The 27,151-nt window shown below is 41.6% G+C and overlaps 1 protein-coding gene across 3 annotated transcripts in view; it reads right to left on the bottom strand.

Moving 5' to 3' along the window:
• The window catches only part of PDE4D (phosphodiesterase 4D), a 624,753-nt gene that overhangs the window by 428,966 nt on the left and 168,636 nt on the right, over nucleotides 1-27,151 (bottom strand). The window lies entirely within an intron of this gene.

Genomic DNA, 27,151 nt, shown 5'->3' with positions numbered 1-27,151 from the left:
CATCCATATATTTGGGGAACCATTTCTCTCTCTCTCTCTTTTTGCAACCGAAGCTGGGAGGGAGGCAGAGGTCCTCCATGCGCCAGCGTTCTCCAAAGTGCTCCACTTAAGGCTTGAAATATTAAGCTGCTCCTCTCCCCCAGCCCTTCCTCTCCCCGCCTTTCTCTAAGTACTGTACTCCTGGCTGCGAATTAACACCGCGGAGCTTTAATTATAACGAGTTCTGCGTCTTCCGTTACGAATAAAGGATAGGTCGAGCTCTTCCATTATTATGAACCACCAGTTTCAGGAGTTTGTGAATGCCGGAGAAAATGCCTTTGAGCAGCTGATTCTCTGTGCGTGACAAAAATAAAAACAAAAAATGATTCCACTGTTTAAAAACAGACTCGGCTAATCAAAGTGGATTTTATTTTAAGCAGTAAAATGCTACTATTCTAAAATAAACTCATAGTACTAGGCGAGAGAGGTCTCCTTTAGGGAGCAGCAGCTGTGAATCCTCTTCTCTGTGTTTCAGATTACCTGCGATGAGAGCATCTAGATCCCAGGTTATTATGAGGGATAGGAACAAGATCAACACAAAAGCGTCTGAAATGCCCTGTTTTTCTTGTCTGTCTCTAAAAACAAACAAACCTAAAAAAACCAACCCTCTCCTAAACTTGAATCTATCCAAATAATAGATTTGACCCTAAATGTGAATTTGTGTGTCTGGCTCAGGAAGGCATTCCGACACATGATTAAACCATTTCATGCAATGGTTACATCCACATAAACCAAGACAAATAGATATTGCACAGAAGAAGAGTTTTGCTGAACCTGGCCAAAGACTCATCTAGAGTCTAGACCAGCCTAAGGCAGTCTTCACCAACACGCTGCCCCTGATGTTTTGGACCATCACTTCCATTAGCCCCAGGCGTGTAGAAAGTACTACCATATTTGGAAGTGGTTCTATTTTACTTTCAAATGGATGGGCACTTCACTATTAGAGGTTTACTGAGGTGAGCCTGCCATCTTTCTTTTTCACAAATGTGCTCCAGTCAAGTGACCCATGCTTTGCACACAGCTGGAATGCTACCCTAATGTTTTGGTTCTGTGCCCAGAAAATGCTAAAATCTTCATACCCTGCATCTGGGGCTTCATGCATGTTTTTCAAGAGACATAACAAAATATGAAGTCTTAGAGCTTTGCAAATGAATTAAAAATTAGGAAGTCACTGGTCCAGATGGCACCCACCCAAGCTTTGTTAAATAACTCAAATATAAAATTCCTGATTTTCCCAATGAAAATATGCAACTTGTCCCTAAACTTGGCCTTTTTCCTAGACAACTGGAAATTAGCCAATACAATGCCAGTTTTTGGTTTTTTTAACTGCATGCAGAAGGATCAAGAAAAATATAGGGCAACCGCTTAGCATCTGAATAAAGTGGTGAACAGCATTATTACAGATAGAATTATTAAGCATATAGAAGAACAAGTTTTCTGAGGAAGACACAGCATGGCTTCTGGAAAAGGAAGTCCTGCCTCACCAGCCTTTTGGAGTTCCTTTAAAGTGTCATCAAGTATTTGGATGGGGTAATTTGGTAAACAAGAGATGGGAAGTCTTTTTGGCCTGGTACACCAGGTTCCATTATTATTATTATTATTATTATTATTATTATTATTATTATTATTATTATTTTAATTAAATGTACATACTGCCCTTCATCAAAAGATCTCAGGGTGGTTCAGAGAATAAAATACAATATAAAACACAAGTAAATACTTGGATCACAGCCAATCCAGCAGGGTGGAAATGACTGCCCAACACGAGATGAGCAGCAACTTCAACTCTACTGATCTACAGGGATTGTCTACACCAGCGTTTCCCAAACTTTGGTCTCCTGATCACTGGTCCTGCTAGTTAGGGATAGTGGGAGTTGTAGTCCAAAAACAGCTGGAGACCCAAGTTTGGGAAACCTTGGTATACATGATCAAATTTTGCATGGTAAGCTCAGTTGTGCAGCCAATCTATATGCATCCCTATCTGCCCCTCATCTGACATCAGGTGTAGAGTAGCCATGGTTGGGGAAAATGGCCTTGTGGGCCAAATTAGGACATGTGATGGGCCAACTTTGGACCACAGGGTGGAGCTTCCCAACCGCCATCAGCAAGGGTTCCTGAGAAACTTAACACATGGAATCAGAAGGCACAAGTAATTGATTAAACAAGAGGAAGCAGAGAATAGGAATCAATGAAAAATTATTGAAATAGAGGGAAGTAACCCATGGGGTCCCCCTGAGACTTTATATAGTATTCAGTGCTGTTTAACTTGTTCATAAGTGATCCAGAGTTAGTGATGACCATCGTGGTAACCAAATTTATAGATAATACCCAGTTATTCTAGAAATGGAAAACTCAGGCAGACTGTGAAGAGTGCCAAAGGGATCACTCCAAGTGGTGAATAAGCAACAAGAAGTGGAACATGGCTCAGTGTAAATAAATGCAAAGTAATCACACAACGGCAGAGAATTCAAAGTTCACATATACATTGATGAAATCTGAGCTTGTCGATTAACCCAGGAAAGAGATGTTGAGGCTGATGGTTCAATGAAAACACCAGCCTAGTATATGGCAACTGAGAAAGAGACAAAACCCACACTAGGGAAAAGTACTGAAAATTCAGCCTCCAGTATCGCAATACCTTTCTACAAACCTATTGTGCAGCCACATTTTGAATACTGTGCACAGTATCCCCCCCTCCATCTCAAAAGGAGTATTGTAGGAATGGAAAAGGTGCAGGAAAGGCTAACTAAAATTAACAGAGGCTATGACAAAAGGTGGGCATGCGGAATGGGAGGAGCAGTTATCAGGTGGGAACACCCATGGGAGGGCCACCCAGTCCCTGAGCCAACAGATGCAGTCACTACCAGTGCAATCCTATGCAGGTTTACTAAAAAGTAAATCTTGCTGTGTTCAATGGGGCTTACTCTCAGCTAAGTCTGGACAGACTTTCAGCCTAGATCAAAGTCCTTGAAGTTTCCAATACACTTTCAATGGACCTCATTTTGCTAAGGAACTGAATGAGTTCTTGAATGGCATTGACTAAGGCCCAGTTCCTACTAAACCACACAGTGTGGTTGATGTTTTCTTATGGTTGCTTCCTACACCTCTCTGGTAGCATCAGACTGGAGGAACTACATCAGAGGGATAGGATCATATGGGAAGAACTAAATGGTTTCTAATGCTGATGTAATCCCTCCAATGTCATCCTGCCCTGCCCTGCCCTTCCATATTGTTCTTCTATTCCTGTGTTACCTGAGTGGGAGTACAATGGGACACAGCTCCAGGAAAGTGGCAGCCACACTGCTCTGGTAATGTGGGATCTAAATCTTAGCCAGTCTCATTTAAGAACAGTTCCTTTATATAATGAGCTCTCTAAAGTCTATGGTATGTTTATTGAAAACTTCAGACAAACCAGCCCTGTGTTTTGCAGTTGCACAGTTTTCACACAGTATCTGGTTTACGGCGGCAGCATCCTTCTTCTGAAAGTGGAAAAAGAATTCAGCAGATAATCACTCAGAAATACACTGGAAACATGAATGAATAAACAGAAGAAAGCAAGGCTTTTAAATCACGGAGGCCTGATTAAGAATAAATTATGCAGATACATTTGAAAACCACATGTCGTAAGAGAGAGAGGACAGTGTTACCAAAGCAGAGAAATATTGCAGCATAAATTTAAATAAAGCATTTATCGTCCATTTCAAACAAAGGAGCAATGTAAGATAAGGCTAACATTAATTTGTCAACTTCAACATGCTTTCTGAAGTCATATACAGTGGTAGGGAGAAAAAAATTAACACTGAAGAGTCTCTGAATGTCCTACACATGATTACACAATTTACAGACCAATCCTACGCATGCATGCTTGGAAATAAAACTCACTGACTTTAATGGGACTTTCTCCCAAGTAAATGTGCTATTGAAGCCCCATTCACTTTTCCTCTAGTCAGCTGCTTAGTGATAAAATCAAAACATGGTGAACTAAAGAGAGTTAACCTTTTCCCCATGACATTTTTTTTCTGATTTAGGCTGCAATCCTATGCACATTTACCAGGGAGTAATTCTCACTGATCACAATGGGATTTACTTCTGAGTAGATACATTGGGCTTGTGCTGCAAATTACCCTGTTCCCAAAAGCCATTAGAGAAAACTTATGTGTATCCATACATTTTCCCTAATATGGAAAACAGCAGTTTTGGGAAAGAAAAGTTACGGGATCTTTCATCAGGAAAACAACATTGGGAAGAAGAGGCAAAGCTCTTCCCCCAAATGCAATCCCAGCCCTAGGTCCTTCTTCTCCCATGGTTCTTTTATACAGAAGTGTGATAGATCACTTTTTCACATTAAAAACCCTACACATTCCACAGCTTTTTCTTAGACACAAATTTGTGTTAACCAGATTTGGCTCAATTTCAAACTGTACAACATGTATGTGCTTTCTGAAATCCTTCACATTCTTTAATAATAATTCTTTAATCAATACATTCCCAGTTGAGAAGGATCACTTCAGAATGGAGAGACACAGAGGATCTGATAAAAGAAAACTACAGGATCAACCCAAGTTATATTAAAATATCTCCACAGAGAACAGCTGACAGAGAAAGTAATATGCAATGCCTTAAAATAGACCCAATTCAGGTAGTTCCACCAAAAGCCGTTCAATATTATTCCAGGGAAAGGCAAAACATGCATCCTGGTCTAGCTCAGAAGCCCTGTGCAATCCCGTATGCAATGCAAGTGAATTCATATGCTATGTGAGCCATGCAGCCTTTGCAGATTTCACATTTCCATAATGTATGTAGCAGAGGTATTATACAAATAACACGCAAAATATGCATGGCTATCTTCTTACACCTAATGGGCTGTATCTTATTTTTCTAACCAGCTGTCTCCTTTTTCCGTGCTGCAAATCAAAGTGCACTTGTAAGCTCAGAGGCGCTTTCAAACCTACTTGCAATGCTTCTTATGTAAGAAAAGAAAAAAGAATCAACGGGGGAAACAAATGCTTTCTACAACAATACCAGTTTTGTTTACGTGCCCTGATCATTTTACAGGCCTACACAACTTGCAATCCATTAACCAGAATGCAGCCAATATCTTTATGTCTCTATGTCTTCATATGTCCCTATAAGCAGTGAGTGCTGCACTGCAAAGGGATGGACTAGATCAGGCATAGGCAAACTCCGGCCCTCTAGATGTTTGGGACTACAATTCCCATCATCCCTGACCACGGGTCCTGTTAGCTAGGGGTGATGGGAATTGTAGTCCCAAAAATCTGGAGGGCCAGAGTTTGCCTATGCCTGAACTAGATGACCTTGGTGAACCTTCCAGCTCCAAAATTCCTTGATTCTATATATCTTATAGACAAATTTGTGGAGGACAAGCCTATCTCATGGCTACTGGCCATGATGGCTATGTTCTACCTCCACTGTTAGAGGCATCATGCCTCTGAATACCAGTTGCTGGGAGTCGCAGGTGTGCAGAGTACTGCTGTATTCATGTCCAGCTTGCAGGTTTGCACAGGCATCTGATTTGCCACTGTGAGAATAGGATTCTGGACTAGATGGGCTACTGCCCTGATCCAGAAAGCTCATATTATTTTATGGTGGCCCAGCAGAGTTTGGAAAATTCACGTTTTGTGCCTGCCCACGACTGCAAGAGCAGATGTCAAGTGCCTGGAAGGCCACAGTATATGGCTGATAATAAAGATGACTGACTGTGATTTTTGCAATCTTAAGTTCAAGTTGCCCCCTTTCTGCATCAATTTGTGTGTGTTTTTTAAAAAAAATCCAGACGAAAATTCATACATGTCATGCACATTTCTAACACAACACACTTCTGTATGTTATCTCCATGGATATACTTTCTGTGTATGCAATTTCCCTTAACATATGTGATTTTGTGTCTTTTTTGGCTGAAGAACTGCATTGAGTATCAAAGGCTGGCTATGTTTCAGTTTGCTCGTTGTTCCAGGAAATAAAATTTGGTAGGTTCACATTAGCTTGCCAGTTGAACACATCCCTCCCCCATTCCTAGCTGGTAAGACTACATTTGGCTTAGAGAATCATAAAGAGGGCGACATCTTCACTTGGCACCTCGGACAGCTGCATTCATTACTGCAGGCAATCACCTTGGCCTGTTCCTACCCTCCATTTCATCTGCTGGCAGTAGCCAAGTCTGAGAAACTGTGGGAAAGTTGAAATGGTTGGTGGCAACCCAGTCTCAGCTGTGAAAAAGACCACAGCTGTGGGTGGACACACTTATAGGGGGGGGCACCAGAATGCACTATCAGGACTCCACTCAAACCTGGAGCCAAGCCTGTTCATAAGTTGTGTTGACTCTGCCTAATACAACTACAGTAGTGTTCACAGAAGATGGGTTCTCCAGACTTTTTTGGGGGGGGGATGGTAATCTGGATTTGAAACTGTTCTTGTGTTTGTTTTCTGTGTTGCATCAGTGTTCTCAGCTGAAAATGTTAGATGTGTCAAGCAAAAATAATTGTGGATCTCATTCATCAGACAAATTATTCGAATCTCATCGGTACCGCCCACTGGAGCAAAGCTGTGATAGCTTTCAAAGCAAGAGAAAAATGATTTGCATATTGTGTCTCAAGGACAAAAAGGCAGTGAAGGGGCAGGCAGAGGTGTGTGTGTGTGTGTGTAAGCAACACATGGATCAAACTGTTCATTGTAAAAAAGAAAGGGAGGATGACAAAAATAGCAGTTGTCAGAAGACACACAAAAGATTTGCTTCTCCCAAAATGTTTGGAATGGCACACTGTCTAGGGGGTCATAAAAATAGCTGAGGCGAAGGGGGTGTCTAAGTTTCCTTGATGAATAATTAGAGCCCCAGATGGCTGTCCTTCTTAATTGTAGTCAGGATGTGAAATTGTCTTTGGATTAATTTACACTTTCAAATCTGTCTTTGAAAGGCAATAGACAAAAATCATGAAAGCTGAAGTTCTGCTGACATTTCTAATATTAGTAGAACTCTCTATTACAGACATCCGTCCTCCCATTCCTCCACACTCTGTGCATCAGGGATGGGCAGCTTCAGATGTTGCTGAACTTGGAAGTTCATGCTGAGAGCTGGAGTCCAAAAACTCCTCTAGGGTGACCCTTTACCTGTGCCTGCTACACATGACGTTGTAGAGTGACTTGCCTAGTCCTATATAAGTCCCAGTTTTATTTGAAGGAGTTATTTTCTCGTGGTCCCCAACACAGATTTGGAAAGATGAATTTTGCACCTTGTTCCTTCCAGCGCCAGTCTTTCCTTTTACCACTTTAGGGAAAGAAAATACATGCTAATTAAAGTGTTTATGTCTGTTCCGCAGCACATTCCTAACAATGTTTAGTTAGAAGTAAGTCCTATTGAATTCAATGGGGCTTAGTCGCAAGACTTTAAAATGCCCATACCCTCTATTTCTTGACCTGGCAAAGTTCTGTTGTAGAGGACCCCACTGCCTTTCTGGCTGTTGAGACACAACACACACGTTTTGTAAAGAAAAGGATGTGGTCCAGCCCTTTTGTATGTTTAACCAAAGAGCAAGTCCCATTTCGTTCCTCTCACCTAATGTGTGTAGGCTTGCAGCCATAGCTGGGCTGTTGCAGGGTGGGGGGAAGGGAGATAATGAAGACTGGTGAAGTTAAAGGCCAACAGAGAAGTCCATGAGAGGTCTGGAGGGTGGCAACATGAGAGCAGGCCTTTTCTGCAGTGGCTCCCTGTTTGTGAAATGCTCTTCCTAGGGAGGTTCACCTGGCGCCTTCACTACATACATATCTTTAGGTGACAGGCAAAAACTCTCCTCTATATCCAGGCTTTGGGCTTTAACTATGTGGTATTTTAGAAGTGGACAGGGTGTTTTTAATGTATTTCTCTCCCCCCCCCCTTGGTTTGACTGTATCTATGTGGGGTTGGATTGTCTGTTTGTTTGTAAGCTGCTTTGGGTTGCCCTAGGCAAGATAAAACAACTGACAAATCTAATAAATAATAAAATAATAAGTACATGGGGTTAGAATTACCACCTTAATGGGACATAGGAAGCTGCCTTACATCAAATCAGACCAGTGGTCAATATAACTCAGCATTGGCTATGCTGACCAGCAGTGGCTCTCCAGGGTTTCAGACAGGATTGTCTCCCAGCCCTACCTGGAGACCAGGGATTGAACCTGGGACCTTCTGCATGCAAAGCAGATGTTCTACCACTGAGCTACACCCCCTCCCCTATATATAAAATTAGGGCTTAGTCAAAATGGTGGTGGGATGTTCTAATGGAAAACTTACCTGCTACAAAACATGTTCAGGGAGGATCTATATGGGATGAAAGTGTTCTCTCAGTCAAACTGAGGGCAGGTGGCATTGCCCTCACTCTTATATAGCTTTCTGCTGTTTCATACAGCCACATCTGGCTAGGATACATGCTGAATCACCATGCTGCTTGGCTACATGATTCCTAACTAGCTGGATATAATAGTCAAAGAATTATAATTGGCTTTGTTGGAATCATTCTTCTTGAGATCAGAATGTGTTTGGATGTGTGCATGTGTGTAGATTTGGGTGATATTTTGCAACTAAAAAAGCGAGGTTCCCACCATGATAAAAAACAAATTTTCTCCCAAATCTTTTTGTGAAGTTTTAGAAGACCAATTCAACAACTTTGGTAAAGTGCTTTATAAGTTACATAAATCATGTAACAGTACATGTTAAATGTCAACATATATTTCCCTTGGGGTCCCTTCCAACTCTACAATTGTATTATTCCTTGCTATCATAATTGTTCTGTACTGAGCATACAGCTCTTGCTGAACAGGCATACAGAGTTCCAATGTGATTTGAAGTCTGTGAGAATCCAGATACTCACATCAATGAGATTCTTCCCTTTCTGTTGTACCATGTTTATTCTCTCTGAACTACATTACAGCAAATACTTTTATTGGACATCCCTAAATGCAATTATTCTGAATTTAAAATGGAAACTTCATAATTATTGCTATTGCTTCTAACAGAACTTCCATGCTAATGCTTATGCATTTACTCAAGTGCTCATTAAAACATATTACGGCATTATGCACTAATGGTCTAATGTAGTTCCTAGACAACCCCATCATTTCCTTGCATTTTATACGTATGGTACTCTGAAAGGTCCCTGCAATATTTTCCTGGAAATGCTTTTTAATAGGTCTACATGGGCTTAAATGTGAGGAGCAATATACAGAAATAATAAATATACTGTAATTAAACCAGAAAATAGAAGGACTTGGTGTTTATGTATCTGTCATCATTTATAGGAACTCTAGGAAATAAACTCTATGTCACCTGGCTACCTTAATTGTTTCTACACAGTCCTCATGGTTTGAATTGATAAGTTGCCTGCTTATTGCATTCAGGTGCTGATGGTAATGAGTAACCTGGTAGTGTTGGGAATAAAATGAACCCACCATGTTGGTTTGTTTACTGAGTGTGGGATTAAGATTAAGTAGGTGGGATAAACCTGGCAATTTAACATGAAAGGCAATTTTGTGAGTTACCATTTGAACTACATGTAAGAGAGAGTGTTTGGTGTGTTTGACTGAATCAGAGGCTATAGCAAGGCAGATCTGAGTCAAGGGCTATCTTTCTAGCTTAGGAAACCTGGAGCCTTTTAGATGTTGCTGGTGGACTCCAACTACCATCTTCCCCAGCAGCATGGCAAATGCTCAGAGATAGTGGAAGACGGGGCCCAGCAATATATGGAGTAAGGATGAACTGATCAGTACAAAAATCCAGAATCTAAAAATATATAAGGTATTTAAATGTACACCTTCTGAATTGTATTTGTAATGTGTATGTTCTACGATCCAATAACTGTCTCATAAAATTCTAAAGAGTGTGAAATCTGAAGGATTTTCAGTACGTGTAGTAGTGCTGGAAATGAGAATTAAGTCAATTCACATAAAGATGAAGACCAAATGCAATTCTTCCCCATCCTTGGAGGAGCACAGGTTTCCCATCTGCCCCAGATGTCCAAGTTGCGTAAAATGCAAGGAAAACTGCCCTGGCAAATCTGCTGGTCTACCAAATATGGAAGGCAGCCCCACACAGAATACATGCTTCCATAATATGAAAAATAAAGGAACTACTAGAAGCAAATTAAAAATTTAAAGGTAGGATTTAAAGTAGGCAAGTGGACCAAATGCACATCAATCAAGCCATCTTTTCTGCTCATCAAAAGTGAACACCTTAAAGACCCTTTAGAAAAGCAACTCTTACAAGGTCTGGAACCCTAGAAAAATATTACAAAGTTTTAAATAAATATTTTCTTTCTCACATCAGTTGTAACTCAAGCCTACTTTCAACATGGACTAGATCCATATATCTGACACAATAAATCTTAAAATAATTTTCTGTCTTTTTAATTATGAAACCATTTTCAATATAGTCATTTAAAAGGAGAACCTGCCCCTATCAGAAGATTCCTTTGGATTCAGAATTACTCTCTGAGATAGCTTTTAGCAACAGTGATTGAATCAGTTATAGTTCCTGCTTAATGGCATCTGTGGGATCTGGCTACAGGCTTTGAATCTAAAAATTTCCTCAGGATCTTGAAAGGAAACATTAGAAGCAAAATCTGTTTATGTCCCACAGACTGCTCTGGGTGACCTATACATTTGCCACAGGCAAGGCCTCTTCTAGGATGGTATTTGGGTACCATCAGCAGTCAGATTATCAGATTTCACAAAGGCATCAAACTCTGGATAATCCCTTTGTTTACAACCAGGCAGATAGGGGTTCCTGAGACTCCAAAGCAATGAGTAGTAACAACTGACTGTCCTCCACTTTTTAAATTTTTAATTCTGGAGCCTTTACAACTCTGCCGATTACTTCTCCTTTTTATTAAAATGAAAATAAATGTACTTCGAAGCAGGTGAAGGCTTTTTGTGACTGCAGCAGCTCTAACCAAAGGGAAAAATACAAAGAAGCTATATAAACATGAGTAAGATTTATTTTTGGAAAAGAAAACGTCGTTTGAGGCATGCAGGAAAATCATACATAAAATAACATGTTTGCTAGTAAACTCACTAGATTATCATGTTAATGACCCAAAGAATTGCAAAAACAAACCCCTACTATACTTTAGTCAGCTATGAATCTGGGAAAAGATAAAATAAAAAAATTCCTTCCAGTAGCACCTTAAAGACCAACTAAGTTAGTTCTTGGTATGAGCTTTCGTGTGCATGCACACTTCTTCAGTGTGTATCTGAAGAAGTGTGCATGCACACGAAAGCTCATACCAAGAACTAACTTAGTTGGTCTTTAAGGTGCTACTGGAAGGAATTTTTTTATTTTGACTATGGCAGACCAACACGGCTACCTATCTACTACTGGGAAAAGATAGTCATAGTTCCATGGTGGGCACCCTATGACTTCAAAAGCCCTTGTTCAGTAGTAGCTATGAGAATAAGAGCTCCAATGCTTACCCAAATGTTTCCCCTTTAAGAGCAAGGATTCCCCTGTTCATTTCAGTGAAAGGTCTACATATAAACAAGTTCAATGGTTATAGCAAATAAAATGAAAACACCCATGTTGCCTGGGATAACTGGGGCAAAGAGCGTCATCATATGATGCCCTGCTGGAAACCCTGGGGAGTCACTATCAGTGGTTGTAGATCAGGGAGAGGGAACCTGTGGTCTTCCGAGATGTTGATCTTGCCAATCTCCCATCACCCCTGACCACTTCCCATCCTGGTTAGGACTAAGAGGGAGGCGTTTCAGCACGTGGCTTTGCTACTTGTCTTCCACACCCCTGGTGGTGGGAGCCGATCAGCACCCCGGCTCTCCCTGAGTTTGGTAAGAGCCAGGGAGCAGTGGTGATAGCAGAAATGGGGTGCAGCTCGACAGGCCAGGAGGTGGCAATTCCCTCTTTGCCTCAGGTGGCGAGATGGGTCGAATCACCCATACTAGGAGACAATACTAGCTAGATGGGCCAGTGGCCTGACATTATAGGCAGTTTCCTGTGTTCCTGTTGCATGGTTTCCTATGACTAATTTGATAAGCCCCTAAATGTAGCTAGGGTTGGCCCTACCATTAAGCAGAGTGAAGCAGCAACTTCAGGCAGCAGAAGCCAAGAGGCAAGCCATGTGCACTCTTAAAATAGTCTGGTGCCCTTGGGCACAGTGGAGGATGATGTCCCATCACTAGTTTCAGAGTAACAGTCAACTGGCAGTTGGATCGGCTTCTGTATGTAGAATAGGGGGAAACCACCTTCTCGTGCTTCACTGGAAGTAGTGAAGTATCTTGGGCCTGCCTTGAATATAGCTAATGGATTAAGAAACTACATGAGTTTGACAGTGACCATGTATAAATATTCAACAACCAAGGTACTAAAACATTGAGCCAAAAGAAAAGTGTACATGGAAGAAACAGTATGAGGAATAATGTAGGTAGTTATCAAGAAGCATCTGGTCTGTCTTTAGGTTCCTTGAAAATACGGATGTTTCTCCCAAAAGAAATGGTTGAAAATGCATTGGCTGGGAGATGTAGAGCGAGAAAAGATTTCAAGTGCTCTGTCTCAATTTCCAGTACTATAAAAAGAATTAACTGGATAAAGGATAAGGTTTTCCCACACCCCCATCTCTAATTTATCTGACTTTATGACTGAACTATACGAAACAGAAAGCAATCAAAAGACCACAGCACTTAGGAAAGTGTATTATCTGATCAAATATCTTATCACTCATTCACTATAATCAACAAATTGAATTAAAGCATTTTTTTTTTTTACTGTCCTGTTATATCTCATATTCAAGAACGGAAAGAATCTTGGCAGACGATTAAGAAAGGAGGAAATAAACTATGCAGGAAATCTCATTTTCATATTGGCTGGTTAGTTTGCCATATGAATGCACAGATTTATTAATTTAGATTTTTCACTCTATCCATGCCCAAAGGCTTTAGGCAGGTAATAGGATATTAATATGCCCATTCATAAAGTAGCAGTTACAATAAACAAATCAAAGCACAGCATTATAAAATGTTACACTCCTTGCAATGGCTTAACCACTACTAGAAAATGCAGGGCACCTCTTTCCTACCTGTCACCATGAATACTGCAGGCAGGTCCCTGCTTGCTGACACACCATTTGGTTTTGATTGACTGATTGACTGATTTTATTTCTATTCCACTCTTCATTTAAATGAATCCCAAAGCGGCTTACAAACAATGAATTATAATAACATGATAGAACATAATAGAACATCACAAATACAGCATAAATCACACAGAATAATTAGAATCATAGACTCCTAGAGTTAGAAGGGCCATCTAGCCCAAACCCCCCGCAATATGTGGGGCTCAAACCCACAACATGGGGCTCAAACCCACAACCTGAGATCAAGAGCCTCATGCTCTACCAACTGAGCTATCTGTCATCAGTGAAACAAGTACAATCCATAAAACACTCTTAACAAAGCAACGACTAAAAAATAAGCTAAGCATCACAATTAAAGTCAGTCATATTATATAATTAACAAATCAACACAGCATTTATAATGTATAAAAAATTTTTAACATTAACAAAGCAGCAACCAAAAAAGTAAAGTAAGCCCTGCTCAGTTCACACACTCTCTCTCCACACCCCCATGACTCATAATCTTTCACTCTATTCATCTCATACACATAATGTCCATGGAAGCACCTCCCTTCTGAAGGTTCCTCAGGTTGGAGGTGGGCCAGCACAAGTGAAACCAACCACCCCCTGATGGCAAACAGAGTCTCTCTGTACCATTTCTGAACTATCATAGTCCACAAGCTGATGACCCATGATAGAAATGGCCAAGTGAAGAGAGGCAAGGAAGGATCTTTAGTCTGGCCCAATTTCAGACTCTAGAGCTGCAATCATATACACCAGGGGGTACCAGCCTTTTTCACCTGTGAGCACATTTGGGCTTCAGAGTGAATGCCACGAAGGCCAGTTCTCTGTTCGCTCCTCAACCCCAGTTCAGCCAGCCCCTGGGAGACAAGAAGTGGGGAAAGTGTGCATGCTTTACCAACGAATCCCGGCAAAAGTCATCTCTAGTGAAATCCAATCCATAAGAAAGCACATAGAAGTGAAAGAGGAAATAGGGGAAAGTGTCGGTCATCCTTCTTCAACACTTATGTACTTTCCAGGGGAAGATCTCAGGGGCATCAATGTGCCCATGGGCACCATGTTGGCAACACTTGTGGTACACATTAACTCAGTGGAGCTTTCTTCTGAGTAGACATGCATGAGATTGCATAAACCATGCGTATGACTATAAAAGACCTAGGTAGAAAGGAGTTGAATGTTCTTCTGAAACGCCCCCCCCCCCTCTTCTCAACGGAGCATGACAATGCCGTTTCTTTTCTCACTATTTGTCAGTGTGGATGTGCCTCTCTCCGTACATGATTTTCCAAAATCACCTCCAAGCTAGAGGTACTACTTGAACAAGATTCAAATAGGATGAGTTATGGATGCTCAGTGTTTGGAGCTTCTGACATACTTCTTTTCAGAATTTTTTCTTTGGGAAGAGGCGTGTCGACTAAGGCCTCACCATAGTGGCAGTTTACATCACAACTGCAATGTGGGGAAACCAGGGTTTAATCCTTTGCCTCCTGCACCGTGGTGCTTCAACTCAGGAATTCCAACACCAAGCTCGCACACATCTCTAGGTAAAGGTAAAGGGACCCCTGACCGTTAGGTCCAGTCGTGTACGACTATGGGGTTGCGGCGCTCATCTCGCTTTATTGGCCGAGGGAGCTGGTGTACAGCTTCCAGGTCATGTGGCCAGCATGACTAAGCCGCTTCTGGTGAAACCAGAGCAGCGCATGGAAACACTGTTTACCTTCCTACTGACCCTAAAAAGCGGTCATACACCATGGAGGGGAAAGGAGGGCAGCAATATCAATCTCAGACAAGCTCCCCAGATATAGATGGTGCTTCATCTGCACTCCAGTTTCTAAATACTCCTAATGAGCTCTGAGTGTGATATACCCTTTGTCAGAAACAATAGTCATGCCTTGTTTCCTGAAAGAGGACCTCTTCCCTCCCCTATGCTCTCCCCTCAAAAAGAAACTCTTCATTCAGGAGATAAGAAATGGCTATTGTCTCTGACAAAGAGTATATTATACTCAAAATGTGTTCGCTTATTAAGAAATTAGAGTGAAAATAAGGACTGCAAATTTCTTCCAAATATTTTGAGACCTGCATTTTTTTTGGGGGGGGGGGGGGTCAAAATGGATCCCCACCACCACCTACAATGAATGTCTAGGCATCATTTGTCAAAACATTGGACTGGGTGGGAGGCTGGATTTCAAATAGCTCTTACAGTTAGGATGTTTCTCCCAATGCTGAGCTGAAACCTAAAAAAGGTAAAGGTACCCCTGCCTGTACGGGCCAGTCTTGACAGACTCTAGGGTTGTGCGCCCATCTCACTTAAGAGGCCGGGGGCCAGCGCTGTCCGGAGACACTTCCGGGTCACGTGGCCAGCGTGACAAAGCTGCATCTGGCGAGCCAGCACAGCACACGGAAATGCCATTTACCTTCCCGCCAGTAAGCGGTCCCTATTTATCTACTTGCACCCGGGGGTGCTTTCGAACTGCTAGGTTGGCAGGCGCTGGGACCGAGCAACGGGAGCGCATCCTGCTGCGGGGATTCGAACCGCCGACCTTTCGATCAGCAAGCCCTAGGTGCTGAGGCTTTTACCCACAGCACCACCCGCGTCCCGAGCTGAAACCTGCTTCCCTGCAAATTCCACAAGCAGCTTCTAGTCCTGTCTTTCGGAGGAAAGGAGAATAAGTGTGCTCCATCTTCTATGACAGCCCTTGAGAGGAGTGTTTCATCCATGCAGGTTGCTTGTGGTGGGTGAATTCCATCACTGCCCCATCAGCTGTCTCCATTTCACTGCTTGAAGCAAAATGGGAAGTGCCATGCTACCCTGCCACTGCCGCCTGCACCACTCACCCTACCACCATTGCAGCAATTTTGGGCGAGATTGTGCCCATTTCCAATGAGATCTCCCCGATATCATGTGGGATCTCACACTTTTTAAAAAATTTCATTTATCCCCTACCTCCTTTGGGATGAGCTCCCTTAACGGGGATCTCACACATGTCACAATATCTTGTGTCATTTCACCGATAACCTTGCAAGAAATCAGCATCATCTCGCTAAACGTTGGCACTGTTGCCAGTGCCACTTCTCCAGTGGAGGCGGCGGTGTACTCACGGGGGTGACACATTGGAGGCTTCTGTTGCCAGAGGTGGCAGCCGCACCCCACTCACCACCCCCAAATGACTGAGGCAGCTCTGGCTGTCCTCATTGTGCATAACCATGTAACAATCTTTTACAAAAGTCTTATGGATTTTAGTAGCAATTTTAAAAAAGGATGCTTTTATTACAAATGTAACTGAAGAAGATAGAAGTAATGGGCCATTGTTTTGGGTTCCCTTTTGCATGTCACTCACACCACAGCCAATGAATACTGCCTGAAGACCCCTTAAACAACGCATGGATGCTACTAGGGGAATCTGACAGGTGCATGGAGATAGTAGATCCACAGTGGAAGAAGCAAAAGTCACTGCACAAATTCTGGAAGATAAGCCACATTTGCTATGCAAAGAGGTTTCCAAAAATGCCCTTGGAACAGCTCTAAAGGGAGATTAGGCATACTCAAAGAGGATAAGGCTGTAGCTACTAGTCTTGATGGCTATATTAGCTCCAGTTTCAGAGGCAGTGTGCGTGAATGCAAGTCACTAAGAACTATGAGTGATATTGTGTTCATGTCCAGTTTGTGGGTCTCCCAGAGACTTACCAGATTGGCCACTCTGGAAACAGAATGCTGGACTACAAGACACTTTGGTTTGATCCAGCAGGGCTCTTTTTATGTGTAGGAAAATATGAAGACAGCAAGTTGCAGACCAGTGTACAATGCAGGGGAGGGGGGAACACGTTTGTGTTCAAGCCCATATTAAAACCAGATGGGAGGGAACCACCCTGCTAAGCCCATTTCTTGAATTTATATACCACCATTAATCCGAAGATCCCAGGGCAGGTCACAACATAAAAATATAAAATGAGAACATATACTGCATAATAAAACAAGAGTGAAAACAAATCATTAACCCTCTCCCACAAATGTATGTTATTTATTAAATTTGTATAACATTTTATATACACATCATAAATACATAGGCAGTACATTTTATATGTCATGTTGAATGTTTTTATGCTTTTATGCTTTATTGCATGTTGCCTAGAGGCTTTCCCATGTGGCTACCAACAAAACCAATTTATTATTTCTGCTACTTAAAATATACTAAGCACTAACCCATTTCTAAAGTTGCACAGGTTTCGGCAGCTTCCAAGTACCCCTAAGCCTTCTCTGAATTAGGACTCCAGTCCTGGACTTCATTGCACACTGAAGATTCTCATTCCTTCTTCAGACTCACGGCTATCCCTGGATATCAGCTAATTCCACTTGTAATTCCTGCTCCGACAAAGACTCTCACCCTGGGATTCCTTTCTTCTGCTTGTCCCTGTATCATATTGATTGAAAGGGAGCAATGTCTCACAGTAATGAAAAATGTGCTAATGGGGCCTTCCTCTTAATTAAATGATGTTTGACATACCTTTTTCATCAAAGCGTTGAAAGGACTGGTTGTTTCAACTAGATGGGGGCTACAGTAGAAACCTCTTAATTGGGATGCCTCAGTAGAGAGCCTTTTGTTCTTGTTAATTTGTAGGACTCCTAGATCTACAGTTTAGTGGGGAGGACACTGTACAGGCCCCCTCCCCATGATGAAAAGGCAGTCGACAGGAAGAGGAACCAGCATTCTCCATTCAGGGACAGAAATGTATTTCAATCCCCTTTCTCCTGCTGCTGTTAAGAGACACTTCCAGTATTGCGTAGCTTCCACAATAAGAGCAAAAATAACAGCCGGAAGCTCACAGTAGGAAGGCATTGTTCCACTTCTGGGTCCCTCACCCTGTCTCAGACCTTGCGAACACCCTAGCCATATGGAGAAAGCACACTAATGACCCAGGCACCACTGAGCCATCTGTAGGTGTCCTCATTATATAGAATTATTAGCCTTATTAAGCAGCAACCATTGCTATTCAGCTACCAGGCAAAATAACAGTTCTCTTAAAAGATTAAAATTAAATACAGCCAAATTAAGTTAGTGTGTTTATGTGAAATAAAACCTAAGGTTAACTACTACTACTACTACTACTACTACTATTTGAATTGGCAAACAAGTGATACATCAATTTTAAAAACTCATCAAAAACATCTCTAAATCATCTTTACAATTATTCCAATTGCAGAGTGGAAAAGATCTCAACTTAAAAGGCTGAGAATATTTTTCAGGTATCCTGGTCCTAAGCTATATAGGGCTTCATACACCAAAACTAGCACCTTGAACTTAGATCAATACCTAACTGGCAATCAGTGCAATTCTTTCAACCACAGGGAATTGTGTTGGTGATACCCTACTCCAGTGAAAAGTTGAGCCACCACATTTTGCACCAGTTGCTGTTTCCAGACCAACGTCAAGACGAGCCCTACATAGAGTACATTTCAGGAATCCAGCCTGAAGCAGTTTACCAGAACATGTGACAGTTTAGCAATCATAAAAGGCAATGGGTTTGTGACATTTCCTATTTTTCCCTTTTAGAACTCACCAGGCACTTAATGCTGTCCTCTGTTATCACACTTGGCTTCGTTTTTCCACCCCAACAATCTCACATTATATGACGGGTAATTTGCTGCCATGGATGGAAGGCCAGGACCTGTTAGTTCAATGTGCATGTTTGCAAGCATTGCAGAAGTCTTTTAGATGCATGAAGTACTGATCTAGATTGAGGAGTGGATCCAGAATTGATCAGTTTAAAAATTGAGAATATGATCCACTGCAAGTTCTAAATTAAATTGTTTTTATCAAATCAATTATTTATTACTTTATTATTAGCAGATCAATTCTGCTATTATGTTATTCCACCCCATTAATTTCAATGCAAAAGAAATGCACTGCAAATAGGATGGAGTGGGAGGAAATGTAATCAATCACATATTGTTTGGATACTGAAACTCACTCACTGGATAGAAGAAGGGAGGAGGAGGAGAATACTGAAAGCAACAACAAAAGCCAGTAGATAATCACTAGATTCATTTCTGTTCTGGACCCAGGACAAATAAGTGACATTGACAATTTTCACCCCCACTTCTCTTTTCATTGGAATTCTCCATCTCTAACCCCACCTAGGAGAATCAAGAAGAGGGTACCTCTTATTCTCAAGACTGGCAGCAGCAGCAGTGGCTGTAGAGCCAAGATTGCCCAGAACTTTATTAGAGCCTAACTGCACATTACTTTAATTGCACTGCTTGGTTTTTAAAACATCCATTTTTCATTTTTTATTTTAAATATCATTGCTTGGATATTTTTTTTTTAAAAAAATCAAGGGTGAAGGACCTGGATTCAGACTACTGTATAGCTCTTATATTACAGGCCAATATGCATAAAAAAAAATTGAAGCCCTACTGTTGCTTTAACTATTCAAAGCAACATGTACATCCACCATCAGTTCTCCATTCTTTGGAGTAGGACAAATCAGACGTAGAGCTAAAGCTGGGGCTTAAGTGGGAGTAACTTGGATCTGGAGCAAAGCTGAGCAGAAGCCTACTAGGGAGCTGTTCTCTAAGCAAAGTCCCAGGAGGGACTGGGAGGTTTCACATTCTCTCAGCCCTCTCCTTTCCTGGTAATCTGTTGCATCCCAAGGCCTTCTCTGACTTCTCACTTCTTCTGAGCAGTATGCCCTGGCATGAAACCCATTAGCATTCCCAATATACGGGTCTGGCTCTTTGAGGATGAGAATCAGTAGGAGGAAAGTTTATGGGAGGATGGGCCAAAATGAAATTCCTATGCCTGGCCACTGTTCTGAAGCCTGGTCCGAAGCCACTGTTCTGAAGGAAATCACAGCAGTTTCAGTGATATGGTGGAGAACATTTGGAGAATATATGGCACAATGGTTCTCTTCAGAAATGGTGAGAAAAAGAAAAATTCTCAAAAATATTCTCAGGAAAAAAATCTCTTCTGAGGAATTTCAGATCAGCTCTAATTTTAATCATTGTGGAAGTCCCCTTGGGCTTCTTGGAAAGGTGGTCAAGAAAGGTTTTAAAAAGTAAAACTGATGACAAGATGACTATGCTCAGGAGGTTGCAGCAGAGGACCAGTGCTCTTTTGCAGATTGATTATTTAATAGAAAAGAGCAAAAATAAATGAATGATTATGGAAATCATTCAGAAACTGAATGATCAAAGCAAAGTCTGAGCTGTTATAAACTGATTATGATGTTATTTTTGGCAATGATTAGAGCCCCGAAGAACCACACAATTATCTCTACACACCCAGTAGGGATTTGGACTTGTGTTTCCTGAACAGCAGGCCTTCCAACTAAGTATGTCAAAGCACTTTTTGAAATCTAAGCGTACTTTTAGAAGCAATTTCTGTTATAATGTGGGAGTCTGCTTTCCTAAGAGGGAAGAGCCAAATGTCCACTGGATGTGCAAAAGCAATTGGGCCGTCTAAAGTAGCTCTCTGGATCATGGTCAAGCTGATGCAGCTTTCTATATAATGTATAACCTAATATACCGTAGCTTAAGACTAGGTATGACAGGCAAACTAATGATCAGTTGTATTATTGCTATTGAAGAGTGGTTTGATACACAGGATGTCTCCCCGCCTTCTGCCAAAAAATGAACAGATTGAGATTTGCTTCACTCCAACAAAAGCAACGCTATGGTAAATGTAGATGTTGATGCAGAATACGGGACACACGAGTAGTTGTGAGTTACATGAAAGAGATACAAATCTGTAGACATCCTCTCTTGCAGAATCCTTTGCTTGAGCACACGCTAGCATAATTTGGTAACACATGAATTTAATAAACAACAACAAGAACAACAACATGCATTCTGATGAAAAACTCAGCAGGGATGGGGGAAAACCTCACATGACCATCTTAGCCCATGTGGTCCCCATATTCACACATATACCAAAGCACCATGTGAATGCACCACCAGAAACTAGCTTCTATGGGTGCTCTGTGTGTGTGAGGAGAGACTGGAGGGGAAGAGTGTTGGCAGGCTGCTAACTATAAGCACCTGGGAGTTACTCCACTCCAGAACTGACTATAGGGTTTCAAATGGCTTCAGTATGGTTTACTTTGCAATAAAAGCAAGGAGGTGCTGGCGGCTTGCCTGGTGGAAATTGGCCAACTCATCAGAGGTGATGTCACAAGTTTTGTCCTTGGGGAATGCAATCTGACCATGTTAACAGTACACTCAGGTAGCCCTCTGGAAACGGGCCCATCGCACAAGAGTCTAAATTTAATCATGCCAACTAAGGAGTGACCAACACAACTGGTCTCCAGAAAAGAAACTAAGTGCCGGCCTATAGCAGGTATAGAAAAGGCATGACTGCCCAGGGATCAAGCCTTCCTACATCCAATCAGTTTAGGAGCTTGCTTTGAAGCATTTGTTTAGGAGGATACATAAACTCCAAGCTTCACAATCAAATTGTTCTCTTTGCTCAGTTCCACCTACTGCCTGAAATTCCTCAGCTTCATAATGGAACCTGGGGTCATACCCTGTTTTCTTTCACTGCCTCCAGTCTGCTGTCTCCCTGGAATCTTGCTTGCTGAAATGGTGCTTTAGAAAGTTTAATAAGGCAGGGCTACTTCTGTCTCGCTTTCCTTGCTGTTCTGTTTGACCCAGGAGTTCCAATGCATGCCAGTTTTATTGCCCACCAGGGCTGGGAAAGGTAACTTTCTCTCTCTATCTTGTCTTTTGTAGGTCCTCACCCTACAAATTATAGCCTTCAAGCCTGCTCCCTCTTCCTATCTGTGCCATCACTACATTTTCGAGAAGTATTTCGGTCCTGCCCTAACTCCACTAAGTTCATTTCGGCAGTACATAATAGTACCTAGTCTGCCTTTTCAAGCAGTGCTGAACACACCTTTCCCACCAAACCTCCACACTGCCTTGCATTGAACCCTGAAGTTATTTCCATCATTATTTCAGACCCTTATGCCTTGTGTGCATGTTTGATTCTTGCATGTGTGTTGTGTGTATGTTAGTATAGTCATGGTTAGGATTATTTAGCCAATTCTTCCAAGCCAAAGGACGTGTGTGTGTGTGTGTGTGTGTGTGTGTGTGTGTGTGTGTATTTTGACTCTGTGTGTGCTCAATAAACACCACCCCATTTTTAAGACCTGTGTGAGTGTAAATCACTGAATAAATCTGCCACGAGAGTCTACCACTTCTGCCAAAAGATCCCAATTCACATTACTCTTAGAACATGTACAGCAACTGCATCATTTACCAATCCTTCACCCTAAGATCCCAGGGTGGGTCACAACAATTTAAAATACAACACTAAAAACAGTTTGAAACATATTAAAATCATAAGAACAGGCTGGGTCCTAAAAATATGCATCTCACATGCCAAAGGGTACATGAAAGATATGTCTGCCAAGGAGTCTCACTAACAAGAGATGCTCTCCTTTCTATACCACACTGAGTGTGGTCACACACCATTCTTAAAGAGCTTCAAATGACAAATTTCAAGATCAATATACTGTGGCTTATTGCCAGATCCTAAGCAAGTTTCAGTGTGTCTGCTCTCTGCCTTCTTCTATAGTAATATATTATTATAAGTGTTTTAACTAAAGTGCAATCTATATTACTGTTACCCAGATCCAGGTACTCTAGGAGGAAACTTTGTTTCTATATACATTTCAATTGGGGTTTAGCCCCAGTTTTGGCACAGAAACTGCTTTGGCCGCCTTGTATCATGGCCTCTGTTGGAAGAAAGACAGAGGAAAGGTGACCCTGGACTCAGCTATACAGCTGCAAATAAAACGTTTTAAGTGTGTTTTAAGTACAATATACAATGTATATACTATATATATAGATGGCAATGGTGAGCCTTATGGAAAATTCAATGCACCGTATTTTTCGCTCTATAAGATGCACCAGACCATAAGATGCACCTAGTTTTTGGAGGCGGGAAACAAGAAAAAAAAATATTCTGAATCCCAGAAGCCAGAACAGCAAGAGGGATCGCTGCGCAGCAAAAGCAGTGATTCCTCTTGCTGTTCTGGCTTCTGGGATAGCTGCGCAGCCTGCATTCGCTCCGTAAGATGCACACACATTTCCCCTTACTTTTTAGGAGGAAAAAAGTGAGTCTTATAGAGCAAAAAATACAGTATTTTAAAAAACGCTTTAAAAAAAAGCATTTTCAGAAAGGCTTCTATATTCCACCCCTGTTAATTACCCTTGACCTCTCAGTGGCTTTTCATACCATCGACCTGTAGTCTTAATAAAGGATTGTCATTCAGGTGTCAGGAATGTCAGGCCACAAACTAAGGGCTAAACATGCAAGGTAAGTAGAAATGACTTCTGGAAATTTCAACAGAATTTTGTTTTTGTTTGTTTTGTTTATTTTGTTTGTTCCCAAAAAAACAGAAGAAAAATTGACTCAGATTTCCCAGGAGGGGAATATTTTCAGGATACTTGGGGAGATGGGTTTTTGGCCCAGCCTTCGATGCGACCAGATTGAAGGCATGATCTCTCACCTATTGCTGAAAACATTGGCACTGTGGATCAGCGTTCACAGGGAGGCTGGCCAAAGCGAAGAGCTCTGAAGCAATTGGTACTTGAATCTGGCATAAAAGGGACATCTGCTGCCTTTGGAGCCAAGCTGTGTCTATTCCTTTCCTATTCCATTGCAGTTCATATACCTCCTCCGAGAAAATGTGACACTTCTTGCCTAGGTCTGATTAATAATTCAAATGAATAGGAGCTGATCTTCCACCTGCCATGTAACGAAGCCTACCGACAGGAAACATTCCCACATAGCAAGGATTGTTTTCTGGAAGAGAACCAGAGATTGAACGTGTTAGGAGAGATGGAGGATTTGCTTCCTATTCAACAAAGTGGATAGAGCCAAATTTAGTTTGGCTCAGAAAAGAAAAGAAAAAGCTGTAATGAAAATTTGCTTTGTTTTACAGGCAGGCATCATTTCCCTGTATTTATTCATTTTTAATATCAGGCACACTGATGCAAACAAACTCCAAGGAGAGAAGCTGACAGAAAAGAAGTGAAATCTAAATTCTCTTAAATAAATAGGCTGTAAAATAGGGCAGAAGTAGGTGAGCTTGTGGACACTGAAATCAGTGAGAATAAGCATGTCTAACTCTTTGAGATACTCTTTGATCTTTTCCCGTCAGCTTTCCCCAACCTGGAGCTCTGCAGCTGCTGTTGAACTACAACCAGTGCTATTTTTCTAGAAAAAGAAGTGCCAGAACTCACCATGAATGCCTCCCTTGTTCTCTTATAATGGCAATGGCACCCACAGGGAAAGCCCTGACTACAAACATGACCACCCAACATGACCAATGGTCAGGGATATTGGGAGCTGCAGCTCAAACATCCAGAGGGCACCAATTAGGGGATGGGTGATCCACTACTTCTTTTTCAGCTTATATGCATTATAGCCTAACTGAAGCAATTACCTTCAAATAATGGGATCATAAGCAAGACAAGGCTGGATAGCTCCACTAAAGTGGCTTCTGAACTCAAGAGGGAACAGCTAGCAGATACAAGGCCATGTTTTGAGACATATAAATCTGAGGAGTTCTATCTACACAAAATGTCTTGATCCACACCTCTTGAATTAATGTGCAAATGAATCATGTATCATCCATCAGTTGTTGGGTATTCCAGATGGGTTTGCTATTGCAAATGTGTCATTCTGGTGTCACAAACAGCTCACTGGCAAAATATTTTTAACATCAGGCTTTCTGCAGAAAGGGTAAATCAAGATTAAGTGGGGGAAATAAAAACGGGCTGACATTTTGATGTCAATGATGTTGTGTGGATGCTTCAAAGTAATTGCATGGATGAGGAGTACCTACCCCACAATAAACATCCATCTGGAAGTACCCTTTGTATATTGCCTAGCAGTGTATTGTGGCACAGTTTACAGCAGTTTAAACTTATGAAATTATAGATTTAAATGGGAACTTTCATCCCAAGGTAAATAGCCACTTAGGTAGAGCATTTTCATCAGGAGCACATCAGTGGAAGAAAGGGTTAAGGCTTCCCCTCTCTGCCTGCTTTGATCCCAGTAATTATCAGCCCTGAGTGGCTACTATCAGGAAACTGGATAGCTATACCTGCATTTGCCATGTGTGCTACCTTTAAATAAGTACTATTTAATATTTATAGGGCCTAAGCTAAGATGGTTTGTTGCGCACTAAGAAAATGGTGCAGCAAGGTCATCTACAAGATTTATTGGAAGTTGCCCTCTGCAGAACAGTAGCGGGAATCCATTTGCTCTTAATTGTTAGCATCAGATGCAGGTAAAAGTCTAACTTTCATTGGAGAGATCACAGTGTTTCAACCATTATATTCATGCATACTTTAATTAAATGGAAATGCTGGCCTTTTATACTAGCATCAGTGGAGGCTGGCAAAAGTTGAAGACGTAGACTTAATCCTGCAAACAAATGCAGATAGGATCTTACTAGCAGGAACAAAGGTTTTCCTGAGAACTAGTAGGTATTATTATTATTGTTATTATTCAAGACTCCAGAGTGAATGCAGCAATAAGACTCAGTTCTTATTTCTTGGAAGACAGTTTTCTGAACAAATTTCAGATTTTACTTTTTCTCACTTTCTCCCTAGGAAAAAAAGGTCACCTTGCAGAATTTTCTCTGAATATACTCCATCGTAGTTTATGGCTGCTGCCATTTCCCAACCCATGCCATGTGATCCAGCACAATGCTAGGCCTGGGGCACTGTGGAGTAAGGCTTCCACGACAGCTGCAGCAGCAAATTAAAAGGAAAAACCTTAAGGGGTGAAATAAAGATGTTATTCTGCTACTTCGGGTGAGTCCCGCCTCTGATAAACTGCTGTAGAATGTATCATTCTCTTTGAGACATTCAGTAAAATGTTATCCCCAAGTTTACTGTCCACAAAGAGAAGCCATTTGCATACAAACAGAAAGAATTGCCATCACTCTAGACCAAAAGAATTGCCATCACTCTGACTTGACTTCATGATGGCTCCCTATAATAATGAGGCATCATCATGAAACCAAGTCAGGTAGAGGGCGATGCTCTCCGTCTATATTTTGAAGCCTTGAGGGTAAAATAAAAATTTTAAAATACTACCATCCAGGTTTCCCCACAGCACATCACTGCCCCTGCCAGACCATGAAACAAGAAACGGGACCTTCAAGAACTTTTCACTTCACTGGAGTGCCTCAAGTAAAAGATCAGAAGGCATATTATCACTGGCTTCTGCCTGAGTATCAAGGATGAAACTGGGAACATGTTAAGGAATTAAGGGGGCAGGGAAATAGTGCTTCTAATGATGTGCAGAGACTGTGTGCCACTAAGCGACTGCAAACTGTGCACACCCACTTATGTTTAAGGAGCATAACTTGAAGGGCAAATGACATAACTTTCTAAAAGTGCTACTTCCCATTAAGTTCCTCCTAACACTAAAGCCTCTCCAACAAAGTTTCACCAGACAGGACTACTCAGGAAACCTATTGATGTGCACTTTCTGGTGAAGAAGAGGAATGGCAATTTTCATATGGCTATACTAAACAAGGCAACAAAAACAATGCATTAGTGTTAAGTGGGGCATTTTTCCATTGGGATCTATTAGTGTGGCATTCTGCTTTGGAAACCATGTGGAATCTCAATGCAGCATTGGCAAGCTCTGCAAAGATCATGATGGGAAGTCTGGGGCCAATGAGAAACCATGAAGGTATTGCTAAGGTGGTGTATGCGTGGAAGAACGAGAATTGACAGTTGAGTGTTGAGATTGACCAACCTAAACTGAACAGTCAATATGATTTGGGACAGTGCTCCCCAACCTTCCTTATGTGGAGGAATAAGGGGTAATTTTTATTCAATCCCTTTGAGGGATGGAGCACAAGGAGCAGGCTCAGCTAGCTGCCAATTTAAGGTGGTGATCCCTCTTCCAAGTGGCACAAAGTTATAGCACCACCCACCTGCCCACTTGAATTGGCAATCTGAG

The sequence above is a fragment of the Podarcis liolepis genome (genome assembly GCF_965112155.1).
Source record: "Podarcis liolepis genome assembly, chromosome: 11".
Classification (NCBI taxonomy): Eukaryota; Metazoa; Chordata; class Lepidosauria; order Squamata; family Lacertidae; genus Podarcis; species Podarcis liolepis.
This window is presented reverse-complemented; position numbering and strand designations above follow the sequence as displayed.